Source organism: Varanus komodoensis, unplaced genomic scaffold (genome assembly GCF_004798865.1).
Source record: "Varanus komodoensis strain SLA01 unplaced genomic scaffold, ASM479886v1 scaffold9, whole genome shotgun sequence".
Lineage (NCBI taxonomy): Eukaryota > Metazoa > Chordata > Lepidosauria > Squamata > Varanidae > Varanus > Varanus komodoensis.
Window position 1 is genome coordinate 693694 of NW_025336598.1, and position 12566 is coordinate 706259.

Consider the following 12566-nt stretch of genomic DNA (forward strand, 5'->3'; position numbering starts at 1 on the left):
CATGCACATGGTGGGCATGTGCATGTCCAGCCTATCTTTGAACACCCTCACCGATGGGGCCTCAACGACCTCTTGTGGAAGCCCATTCCACACCCTCGGGGTCCTAACTGTCAGGAAGTGCTTCCTGGCATCTAAATGGAACCTTGGCTCCCTGAGCTTTGCTCCGTTGGAGCGCATCCTGCCTTCCTTTAAATAGAAGTTGTATTTAGCAGAAGTTGGGTTTTTATGTCTCCAAACATCTGTCAGTCTAAATTCTTCAATTATATTAAGGCAAGACTTTGGAAGTATCCTCCTGCCTTTTCTCTCCTAAGTCTTACTCTTATGGTCCATTTTCTTGTCCACAATTGCGCTGAAGTCTCCCATTAAGCACACAGTCTGAGAATCTAATTGCGAGAGTGAAGTATGTAGTTTTTGGAGACATTTCCTGGTGATCATTTGGGGCATAGATTGCCACCAAAAGCACCTTTTTAGATTTCACTGTGACTTCAACCATCAAAAATGTACCATCTTTGTCAGCTAACATATATTTGGGGTCTAATTTTTCCTTGATGTATAATGCTAAACCTCTTTTCTTTTGAGGAGCGGAGGATATAAATAGCTTTCCAAGCTTTGGGCATTCCAAGAGCTTACTGTGTTGTTTCTTGATATGTGTTTCTTGTAGACAAATTATATCTAGCTTCAGTTTTTGGAGTTGAGAGAAGGTCCTTCTCCTCTTAGAGGGTCCATTTAGTCCATTCACATTTAAAGAGAGCATTTATTTATTTATTTATTTAGGAAATTTCTATGCTGCCCCATTCGCTGAAGCCTCAGGGCAGCTCACAAATTCAATTCTTCCTTCCATTTTAGGAGCCGCAGGTACTCTGTCTCATAATATCTTTCACAGAGGGTTCCCGGAGGAGGGCTTCTGCTGCCGATCTCAGCGGGGAGGAGGGCAAATAGGGAAGAAGGCGTTCTTTTAGGTATCCTGGTCCCAAGCCATTTAGGGCTTTATAGGTAATAAACAGCACCTTGAATTGAGCCCGGACTTCGATGGGAAGCCAATTGAGCTGATGGAGAACTGGGGTTATATGAGAATAACACCCAGTCCCCGACAGCATCCTGGCAGCTCTGTTTTGCACCATCTGAAGTATCCAGACTGTCTTCAAGGGCAGCCCCATGTAAAGTGCGTTACAGAAATCCAACCGGGAAGTAACCAATGCATATGTTACTGTTGCTAGGCAATCTTCCTCCAGGTTGGGATGCAGCTGATGAATTAGCCGAAGCTGAAGGAAAGCATTCCTCGCCACTGCTGTCACTTGAGCTTCCAAGGACAGCTCTGGGTCGAGGAGCACTCCCAAGCTGCAGACCCTGTCCTTTAGAGGGAGTGCAACCCCGTCCAGGGCAAGGCCCAAGTCACCTACACAGGAGCTCGAATCACCAACCAACAGAACCTCCGTCTTACCTGGATTGAGTTTCAGTTTATTGGCCCTCATCCAGCCCATTACCTTGTCCAGGCACCGGTTCATTACAGCCACTGCCTCACCTGGGTTAGTTGAAAAAGAGAGGTAGAGCTGGGTGTCATCAGCATATTGATGACTCAGCAGCCCAAACCTCCTGCTGACCTTTCCCAGCGGTTTCATGTAGATATTAAATAGCTTTTGCTTCACTCAGCCATATGTTTTGTCAAGGCTCAGTAGCTGCCTTTTTGGGAGGAGGTTATAATACAGACAAAACTGGAAGACTCTTTAATATTTATGGAGGCTTATGTTGCCCTCAACTATCTGCAAGCTCAGGGTAAATGGATTTTTCATACCCTTTTGACAACTGATATTACAACTTTAGAGGGATAAACAGCCACCTCCAATGATGCAATGGATTGTGAAATTAACAGCTCTTTGAACATTTGAATGGGTGGTATTTAGATGCAATCCACAAATGGATATATGTATATTTGTATCTATTACATGGATATTTGTTGAAGTGTACATTTGTTTGAAGCTTTTGATTGATAACAATATATTTCTCTTTTGTTACATGGCATCAAGTGAGCTCCAACTTATGGAGACCCTATGAAGGAATGTCCTGCAAAATGACTGGGCTTTGACAGCTCTGCTTAGCTCTTGTAAACTCAAGGATCTGACTTCCTTTATGGAATTTTCTATTTCATACTTGTTCTTCACCTTCTTCTGCTGTCAACTTTCCCTGACAGCATTATTTTCCTACCAATATATACATATATACATGGGGATACATTTCATATGTATCTGTTGCAACTGATACATTCAAATTTTATCCAAGAAAATTGTAATTTCCCCTCTCCCCCTCCCCCCCATCTCCTTTCCTTTTTTATGGCTTTTGTTCTTCTATTTTGTTGAAGTTCAACTGGATGGGGTATATACATCTCAGTGGACTTTCACCTCTTAAACCAACAGACAAAGTCCCTGACATCAGCTGTTCCAGATATTCTGAGCATCACTCACACAATGAGAAGCGGTCGGCATGTCATGAGTGGAGCTGGCTGGAGCTGGGGGACCTGAGGTCCCTTCTGACTCACTCTGCTTCTATGTTTCTATGTTAAGTGCAAAGGGGCCAGTATTCTATGCTGTGAGTTCCTTGGTTAATCCTTTTTCCCTATTCCTCAGGCACCACCCTTCAAAGATTGGATCACCTATAGTTGAGAAGGGTGCTATATCAGTATGCCTTTCATCAAGGATGGGAGCACAGTGCCACCTTGTGTCATGCTTAGGTGTCATGGGATGTATAGCATGCATGAAAGCATTATGCTGGTGCATTATACTGTTTGTGTTTTACTGAAGAGGAGGGATAGACTGTTTCAAAGTCAGTAGCAAAGTGCACACTTTGGAAGACAGAGGCTGGAAAATGAATCTGAAAAAAAGGTGCAAGTGCCAACCTATTCTGAAATGTCTGAGTGTTCTGTGGGAAGAACCTGCCCAATGTGTAGTTTACAATGCTTTGGCAACTTGGCACCTCTAAAGATAAAGAAGAAGACATGAAAATTGATCAGTAAGTTCAATTTTCACCTGTCTCTCATTTTGCAACGCATCTACAGAGATACCAGAAACAAAGCTGCTTTTGAATGGGGGTCTGAGCAACAGGATGCTTCTGAGCAAGCCTGAGCAGCTATACAGCTTGAGATGCCCTGGGACCTACACAAAAAAGGCTCGCTTTCATACTGTATGCATCTGAGTCTGACAATGTGGCCCTGCATAACTTATGGGAGTGGCATGATGGCAAGTTTTGTCCATGTGGATTTTGGTCCCACTGCTTGGTTGCCCAAACTACATCCCTTTTGAGAAACTACTGCTTTTATATTAGTGGATTCAGGTAGACAGTGAAATCCTGCTATGCAATGGGCTACTCCCCTTCATGGAAAACTTCCTTGCCATGGCAAAGGGGTTTGCATAGTGCAATGAAGCTATGAGCTATGCCTGTCTGGTCATGGCAGAGAGCTCTGACAAAAGGTGATCCACTGGAGAAGGAAATGGCAACCCACTCCAGTATCCTTGCCACGAAAACCCCATGGACAGCACCAAAAGGCTACATGATGCTGGGAATGATTGACGCCAAAAGGAGAAGGGGATGGCAGAGGATGAGGTGGCTAGATGGGAGTCACTGGAGCAGTGGGTGTGGGTTTGGGTGGACTCCAAGGATGGGGGAGGACAGGAGAGCCTGGAGGAATGTTGTCCATGGTGTCGTGATGGGTTGGGCATGACTTTGAGACTAAACAAAACAAAAGTGGGCTACTGCTAAACATAGTTAATCTCTTCCCATGACCTCAAAGGATGGTTCAAAACACTTCACAAAGTAGAGTTTGAACTTAAGAGTTGTCCTTGTGAGGGACCCCCACCGATGAGGCATGCACACTGTCCTAATCAAAATCTGTACTCTGAGGCCCCTAAATGAGAAAAAGGAGCAGCATAGTGTGTGTGGGGTGGGGTGTGGATCTTTTACCTGAAAAAGCCCCTCAAAGCAGGGGAGATGGTGGCAGTTGAGGACAGGACATATTGAATAATTCCCCAGGTAAAGGAGTTGCCACAGGCCTATGATTCAGAAAATTGAGTGAATGTGAATAGTATGCTCAGCATATTTAATAAACTTGTTTCCTGTTAAGCATGAGAAAAATGTCTCTGTGTCCGTACCTGTTTCTGTGGTTTACAGCATATGGATGTGCAAGTCTTTTGCTTCTTCTGGTCCTTGGATACTCACTCTTGAGGCAGATGGTAGCATTGCCAAATGCTCCCTGCACAAGTTGCAACCACAGCTGCTTCTCCCATACAAGGATAGAAATTTGGTCTCTTGCAATGCAGTGGGCAATGGAGAATAGGTGATGGGGATAGCATAGAATAACTGCTTGAAGTACATCGGACCTGCTGCGTGAGCATTTCTACCTTTTTCAATATTACCAGTGGAAGAACTGGAAGCAGATACTAATCGGGATAAAGAAGAAAGAAAAGCCCCCTTGACAGAGGGAGGAATCCCCCCCCCCCCACGGAGTTTAAGCGGCGACTAATCTAGGGGAGAGGAACTGAGATTTGGAAAATATGAGGCTGGAAAGAAAGGTTTCTTTTTTTTTTTAAATCTCCCCAAGGGCGAAGAATCAAAATAAAAAAATATTGTAGATTAAGTGATAGAAAAACTAACCTTGCTTATCTTGATGGGCAGACATTTTCTTTTTCAGTCCTCTTTGTTAGGTCACATAAAGACAAAATAACTCTTTGCTGCCACCCTGTGGCTATTGAATTTACAGAAAAGTCTCCTTCCTCTTTTCTCTTGGAGATTTCTCTCTCTCTCTTTTTCTGTTGTTACTTTGCAATTACTAGCAAAAAACTACCATCACTATGAAAAAAACATACTCTTCCTCCTCTGCGGCACCTACATCAGCTGCTCAGAGTCCAACTCACCAGTCTAATGCTGCAGATGCCGAAAAATACCAAAAAGATCTACAAATGACTCTTGGCGATACAAACATCTTTAACAGCTATGCAAGCATCCCAAGAGGCTATGCAAAATTCTATATCAAAATTAAGCTTAGAACAGAGGAATATATTAGCAGAACAGAGGAACATGTCAGCTGCACAGAAGAACTTTGCAAATGAACAAAGAGAGCGTCTTGACAAATTGGACAGCTCTGTTAAGGATGTATCAAACCAACTGGCAGATGATCGACTCAAACCTGAACAGAATACACAAAAAATACAACAAGCCCATGAAAAAATTGAAACAGTAGACAAAGAAACACAATTAATAAAACAAACAAGCAAGTCATTATGGGATTCACTTGGTATATTAGAGATGGAGAAGGCATCTAATTATCTGAGATTCCAGAACATACCCGAAGAAAAGAATGAGGACTTAAGGGAATTAATAATTACTATGCTGGCAGAGGCATTGGATCTAGAAAACAAAGAGGTGGACATAAATATTGACCTTGTTTATAGAGTGAATTCAAGTTATGCTAGGAAACACAAGCTTCTGAGGGAAGTTCATGTTAAATTTGCAAAAAGGTCTATAAGAGACAATGTTTTGAGGGCTGTACATGATAAACCTTTAAAGGCTGATGATCATCATGAGGTGACTGTTTTGAAACAAATACCATGGAGGATTAGAGAAGGACAAAAGAAATACTTATTCCTTACTACGAAGCTGACTAAGAAAGAGATCATGTTTAGGTGGCTAACGCCAGAAGGAATATTTTTCACCTGGAACTCTACAAGATACAAGCTGGACTCAATCTTCAAGGCACAAGAGTTTTATGAAAAATTTAGAAGCACATTTGAAGAGGAAGAATCGGGTGCTCCAAAAGAAGGAGGGAAAGGTGCTGAACCAATGGAATTATTAGCATACCACTCTGAAGAAGGAGACATAGTGAATACAGACTTACAACAAGAGGAACAGACACTGGAACCAAAGGAAAAGAAAAAAGGTAGAAGTGTAAAGGCAAAGCATAAGTAGATAAATATATTCTTTAAATATGGCTTTCAAAAGGGAAGGAAGAATTGAACTGCTCTCTTTAAACATAAACAGACTAAACGGACCCTCTAAGTGGAGAAGGATTTTCTTTCAACTTCAAAAATGGAAATTAGATATAATTTGCCTACAAGAAACACATATTAAGAAACAACATAGTAAGCTTTTGGAATGTTTAAAGCTTGGAAAGCTATTTATGTCTTCTGCTTCTCAAAAGAAAAGAGGTTTAGCATTATACATCAAGGAAAAATTAGACCCTAAATATATATTAGCTGATGATGGTGGTAGGATTCTGATGGTTGAAATCACAATGAAACTTAAAAAGGTGCTTTTAGTGGTGATTTATGCCCCAAATGACCATCAGGAAACATTTTACCAAAAACTACATTCTTTACTCTCACAATTGGACTGCCAGACCATGTGTTTAATGGGAGACTTTAATGCAGTTGTGGAGAAGAAAATGGATCATAAGAGTGAGATTAAGGATAGAAAAGGCAGGAGGATACTTCCAAAGTCTTGTTTTAATATGATTGAATCATTTAATTTGGTAGATGTCTGGAGAAATAAAAACCAACCTCTGCTAAATATACTTTCTATTCATATAGACATAGGTTGTGGTCTAGAATTGATATGACTTGGTTAACTCCAGACTTAGTACCAGACCTGCTAGAAGCTGAAATTGTGGCAAATGTCTGGGCAGATCATAACCCTGTAACTATGTCATTGAAAGGGACAGTAAAAATGCTCAGATGGAGGTTAAACAAAGCCTTATCAAAGGATAAAAAATTCATAGAAGAGATAATAAGGAAATGCAAATATTCTTTCAAATAAAAACAGAAGAAACCTCTTTGCAAAATGTCTGGGATACAGCCAAAGCCTATGTCAGGGGACAGATAATAACATACTCAGCAAAAATAAATAAAAGGAGCAAGCAGGAATGAGCTAAAATAGTAGAGGAATTGACGAAGCTTGAACAGGAGCTACAGGAAGATCCATCCAAAAAAGACTTTAAGGTACAAATGAATATTCTAAAACATAAACTGAACCTCTTGGATACAAACGAACTCACTAAGCAAATGAAATTGACCAAACAGAACTTCTTTGAAAATGCTAACAAACCAGGGAGATGGTTAGCTTATAAAGTAAAGAAGGAAAGAGAGAAGAGACTAATAAGTAAACTGAAGGATGGAGAAGGACGATTGCAAGTACAAAGTATACATATTACGAAAATAGCAGAAGATTTCTTTGTAAAGCTATACCAGAATGATGAGATTTCAACTGAGAAAGTAAACGAATATATCCGAAAGGGAGACCTGCCAAATTTACCGGAGAAATACCAAAAAGTATTGAAGTAACAATCACAGAAGTAACAGAGGCAATTAAGAGACAAAAGAATGACAAAACTCCAGACCCGGATGGGCTACCAGCAGAGTTTTATAAATCCTTTGAAGGAATTTTTGCCTCGCTTCTTAAGGATATATGTAATGCAGCATTGTTAGATGCTAAAATACCAAATACTTGGACAGAGGCAAATATTACATTAATACCAAACGAAGACACGGACTTGATGCAGATTCAAAACTATAGACCTATATCACTATTAAATGTGGATTACAAAATTTTTGCCTGCATAAAGGCAGAAAGATTGAAGTAGTATCTAACAGACTTTATTCACTCAGATCAAAATGGTTTTTTACCTAAAAGACAAATGAGGAATAATATGAGAACTATCTTGGACATCTTAGAGTATTATGAGATGCATACGGAAAAACCAATGGCACTGTTATTCATGGACATACAGAAGGATTTTGACAATGTTAATTGGCAATTTATGAAGCAACAACTAGTTCAAATGGAGTTTGGTGAAAAGTTCATTAATGCAATATTAAGCATCTATCAAAAACAGTCTACAAGGATTATAATCAATGGAGAATTTACAAATATTCTAGATATACAAAAGGGTACCAGACAAGGATGCCCGCTATCACCACTGTTGTTTATATTGATCTTAGAAGTGTTAAACAGAAATATCAGGGACGATATGGACATTAAAGGTACTAGAATTAGAGATGAAAGCTATAAATTGCAAGCATTTGCAGATGACCTAGTTTTCATAACTGAGGAACCCTTCGTAACAATGCCTAAACTCCTACAAAGGATTGAAGAGTATGGCGAGGTTACTGGGATGAAAATAAACAGAGAAAAGATGAAATTGCTAGTAAAAATTCTCACACAAGAGCAGAGAAAAACTCTGGTGGAACAAGTAGACTTTCAGATTGTTAAAAAGGTTAAATACTTGGGAATTTATCTTACAGCTAAGTGTACCATTCTGAAAGAAGACAATTATGATGAACTATTTAAGGAAGTTAGGAGTGACTTGGAAAAATGGGCTAATTTGCAATTTTCCTTGCTGGGAAGAATAGCACTAGCTAAAATGAGGATATTACCAAAGCTTTTGTTTCTATTCCGAATGATTTCCATAAAAATTGATAGAATTTTTTTTATGATTTAAATTCTCAAATCTCGAGATTTATATGGAGAAAGAAGAAACCAGGGATTAAACTAAAAATACTTCAGGAGGCTAAAGAGAATGGGGGTTTTGGTGTCCCTGATTGGATGCTGTATTATCGAGCTTCTGTTTTTCTGTTTTAACATGACTAAAAGAATGGATAACCTTAAGAAATAAGAGAATCTTGTATCTCGAACGGCATGATTTGCAAATGGGTTGGCATGCTTATATGTGGCATGAAAAGTGTAAGGTACATGGTTCTTTTTTAAGTCATTATATTAGGAAATCATTAATGTCAGTGTGGGAAAAGTTAAAGACAAAACTGTATAATAAATTACCAAGATGGCTTTCACCTATGGAAGCTCTTGTATATCCAAATGCATTGAACTTTGAAGCGATCCTAAGGTATGATGACATTTTGGATAATGATGGAGGATTGAAATTGAATCAAGAAATACAAGAACAAGGATCTAATATTTCTTGGTGGCATAAGGTGCAGATACAATCAAGATATGCTAAAGACTATAGAATGTGAGGTTTTTATAAGGATTTATCAGCATTTGATCTGGTGATGCTTCAATCAGATGAGAAAATGATTAAAAGACTATATAATTTCTTACTAGATAGGAGAATGGAAAATGAACAGGTTAAGGAAACTATGATAACGTGGGCACAAAACTTTGGACATATTAAATTAAAAAATGGCAAAAGCTGTGGGAGAGAAATATTAAGGTAACATTAGCAACTTCATATAAAGAAAACTTGTATGAAATGTTCTATAGATGGTATTTGTCGTGAAATGGACTACCCAAGATGTTTCCAAATATGTCAAATGGATGTTGAAAATGTAAACATAAATTGGGTACCTTCTATCATATGTGGTGGACTTGCGATAAAGCAAAAAAGTATTGGATTAAAATACATAAATGGCTTGAGGAAATGTTACAAAAGTCTTTAGCTTTTAAACCTGAAATTCTCTTATTAGGCATTATACCTGATAATATTAATAAACAAGAAATGTACTTGATTTTACATGTAATTACTGCAGCGAGGATTGCATTTGCCCAACACTGGAAAAGTGAAGAACCACCCACCAATGAACTGATACTAAAAAAGATCTTGGACTTTGCAGAAATGGACAGATTGACTTTGTCACTGAAGGAGAAAGAAGATACTGACTTCTATCAAACCTGGGACTCTTTTTATTATTGGCTAGAGAAACAGTCCTTCGCATAGATTCAAATATGTTTATAAGTTAACATAAAAGGAAAAAATGTAGGGGATGTTTATTATTATTATTATTATTATTATTATTATTATTAATAATAATAATAATAATATTATTACATTTCTATGCCGCCCCTTGCCGAAGCCTCGGGGCGGCTTACAACACAGTAAGATACATTGAAATACAATAGAACATAATAAATTACCATTAGTGTTTCTGATGATTGATGTTGTTTTTAGTTTTTCTTTGTATTAGGTTTATTTAGAATAAAACTTATTAAAAAAAAAAGAAGTTCAGCAAGACCACAAGGTGAAGAGCAGGAATGAGCTGCCTCTTTTGGGAAAGGGGCAGCAGGGCACTGCTTTGATGAGAAACATGGGCAATCACACCTGGAGGAAACAAAGCAGAACACCCCCGCACTTCCATAAGGCACAACCACTGTGTCAGACCATCTGACTGGCGGGCAATCTGAGCTTCTGCATATGAGAGGTCTGACTTGTATTTCTCAGCCTTTCCACATATTTTATTGACCAAGCATAAGGAGCTGCTGTGGCTAGTGTTGCTCTGAAACTCCTCAGAGCCCTTTCCTTCAGTATTTGTGGACTCCTCTCCTGCTCTGCCCTGCCTTAGAAAGTGAGCCCAGCCAAGAGGAAGTCTTAAACACTCATGGAAACCAGCAACCTTTTTCTGTGTCACTTGCATTCCAAATAGAGGCTGCTGCACATGACATGGAAGAGAGACCCCACTTGGGCACTATTCACACAGGGCTCCATTCCTCATGAGCAAAATGTGAATGCTGGCCATTGTCTCTGGGATCTTGGAGGTACAGCCATGCCAGAGTCATGGACCTGAGCCCAGATTCCATGAGATTCCCACCTCTAAATGGATTCCTCATGTAGCTGTGGTGTAACTGCGGTGCAGCAAACTTTCACCTGGCTTTCACCTGGCTTTTGCTCCAGTTTGTTGCAATTTAAAATTTAATACCAGCTTTAATGAATCCCTCAAAAAGCCTGGAAAACTCAGGAGAAACTCTGAAGGACCACAGTGTTGTGAAAATGCTCCACAAACTTCCTTGAGTGAGGGATCACCAGCGCAGAATAAATGCCTCATGTATAGAAGCCTGCTTTAATCCATTGGTTCTGCTTGAATCTGTCTGGTATGTTTGTCTTCCTATGCTTTTCCACTTCTGCATGATCCAGGATTATCCTGAATTTGTGGAGGCCTTCCTCTTGTTTGGAGGTGGGCCCACTTTACCTACCACAGCAACACTCCTATGGTAGAAGAGTTCTGCCACAAAATGGGCAAAGGGGCTCCAGCTGCTCCATCCCCTCCCTGCTATTTTGTGTGTTTTGTTTTTCTCTCCACAAATGGTCAGGGTTCCATAGCCACTGAGTACACTCTATCCTTGTTGGGTTGGCATTTTAGTGATTTAGAAGTTCTCTTGTACTTCTGCAAACTCAGGATTCCTGAGTGGGCTGATAGTTTCCTTTGGTGCATAGCATTGTTTTGGCTGCAGAAGTGCAAACACTTTCAGCTGAGGACTGAATACAGAAGAGATGCTGCTGCCACTAATGACAATGATCGTGGTGGCGATAGACATAAATATGTACTTATCTATCTATATCTTTGATGCTGGAGTTCATCTACTCTGTTTCTGAGGCTAGGGTTCATTCTTCCAATGCTTGGAAAGAAAGTGTTTTATTGCCTTGGTAGAGGCTCTCAAAATAAGACATCATTTTGCTCTTCCAGCCGTTTTGTTATGATAGGCCCATTCTGAGTCATACTGCCCGGAAGGTAAACCTAGGATGACTCATTGCTACATCCATTCCACACAGCATTTTGAAAAGGAAAGGAACACACACAACATTTTTAGGTACAAAGCTTTTTCCTGGCTTTTTTTAAAAAGTCATATTACTGTCTGTTGAAAATGCTGAACAAAAGAACTAGGGACTCTAATCTGGGCTATTTACAGCATTGACAAACTGCAAAGATGCCAACAGGCTCCAAACTTGAAATAAGATGCATGTTTCTTGTTGAAGTATCTTGATGATGGAAGGTGCAAATTAATGAATATTAGGCTCCTCTGTATATGTGGGACCCAAAATAGTATCCACCCTAGTTTCCAGAACAAGAATGTGTGCAAAAGACTCAAAGCTTTTGGGTGAAAAATGTACCAAAAGTAAAGCTGATATATACTACCTCACTATATGTCGTGAGGTCGTAACGCACGTCTCCAATTAACTCACACAGCAGCCGGCAGTGAAACTAAAGACTTTTATTGCTATTTACTACAAGATTTACAATGTGACTGATAAGCTCTAATAACTAGCCCCTTTGCAGTCCAGTTGCTGCTCCTTTTCTGAGCTACCTCAGGAGACCACGTGGTATCAGACCTTTCTGTCTCATCTTTCTGCTCGTGGGTGGGACAGACCTCTGTCCTGTCATCGTAATTGTAATTGTCGTCTTAAAGATCTCCTGACTTTAGCGTTCGTCAGACTTTCTGTTGAATCCTCTTGTTCTCCTGAACTCTGCTCAGCTGTTTTAGAGTCAGGAGCCGGGGGGGGGGGGGGCGCCTTCTTCAGGCAGCTAAGAGCTGGAATCAAGGGAAGCTGCTCTTGCAGATGCCTCCCTGTCAGTCTGCAGGGAGGCTATTCTCTCAGAGGCTATGGGGTCAGGCTGTAGAGAGGTTCCTTGCTCAGCTGTCTCAGAGCCAGGCTGCAGAGGGGCCGTCTGGGCACTGGGCCTTAAATATAAGTCCCCTTGTTCCAATGCCCGACTCTCACTGCTAGCTCCTGCCTCCTCCTCACGAGTAGACGTCTCTGTCGCGTCGTCAGGCACGACACTATATTTTCCATAGCTTTC

General features: G+C 40.2%; 1 long non-coding RNA gene across 1 annotated transcript in view; it reads right to left on the reverse strand.

Annotated features, from left to right (window-relative positions):
- The window catches only part of LOC123016899, a 24271-nt gene extending 12234 nt beyond the window's left edge, over positions 1-12037 (reverse strand). Inside the window, exons 1-2 of the long non-coding RNA XR_006413490.1 lie at positions 11909-12037; positions 6631-6633 (exon numbers count right to left, since the gene is read on the reverse strand). This is a non-coding gene — a long non-coding RNA (uncharacterized LOC123016899). The remainder of the gene's footprint in view (positions 1-6630; positions 6634-11908) is intronic.
- Between the last annotated feature and the right edge of the window lie 529 nt (positions 12038-12566).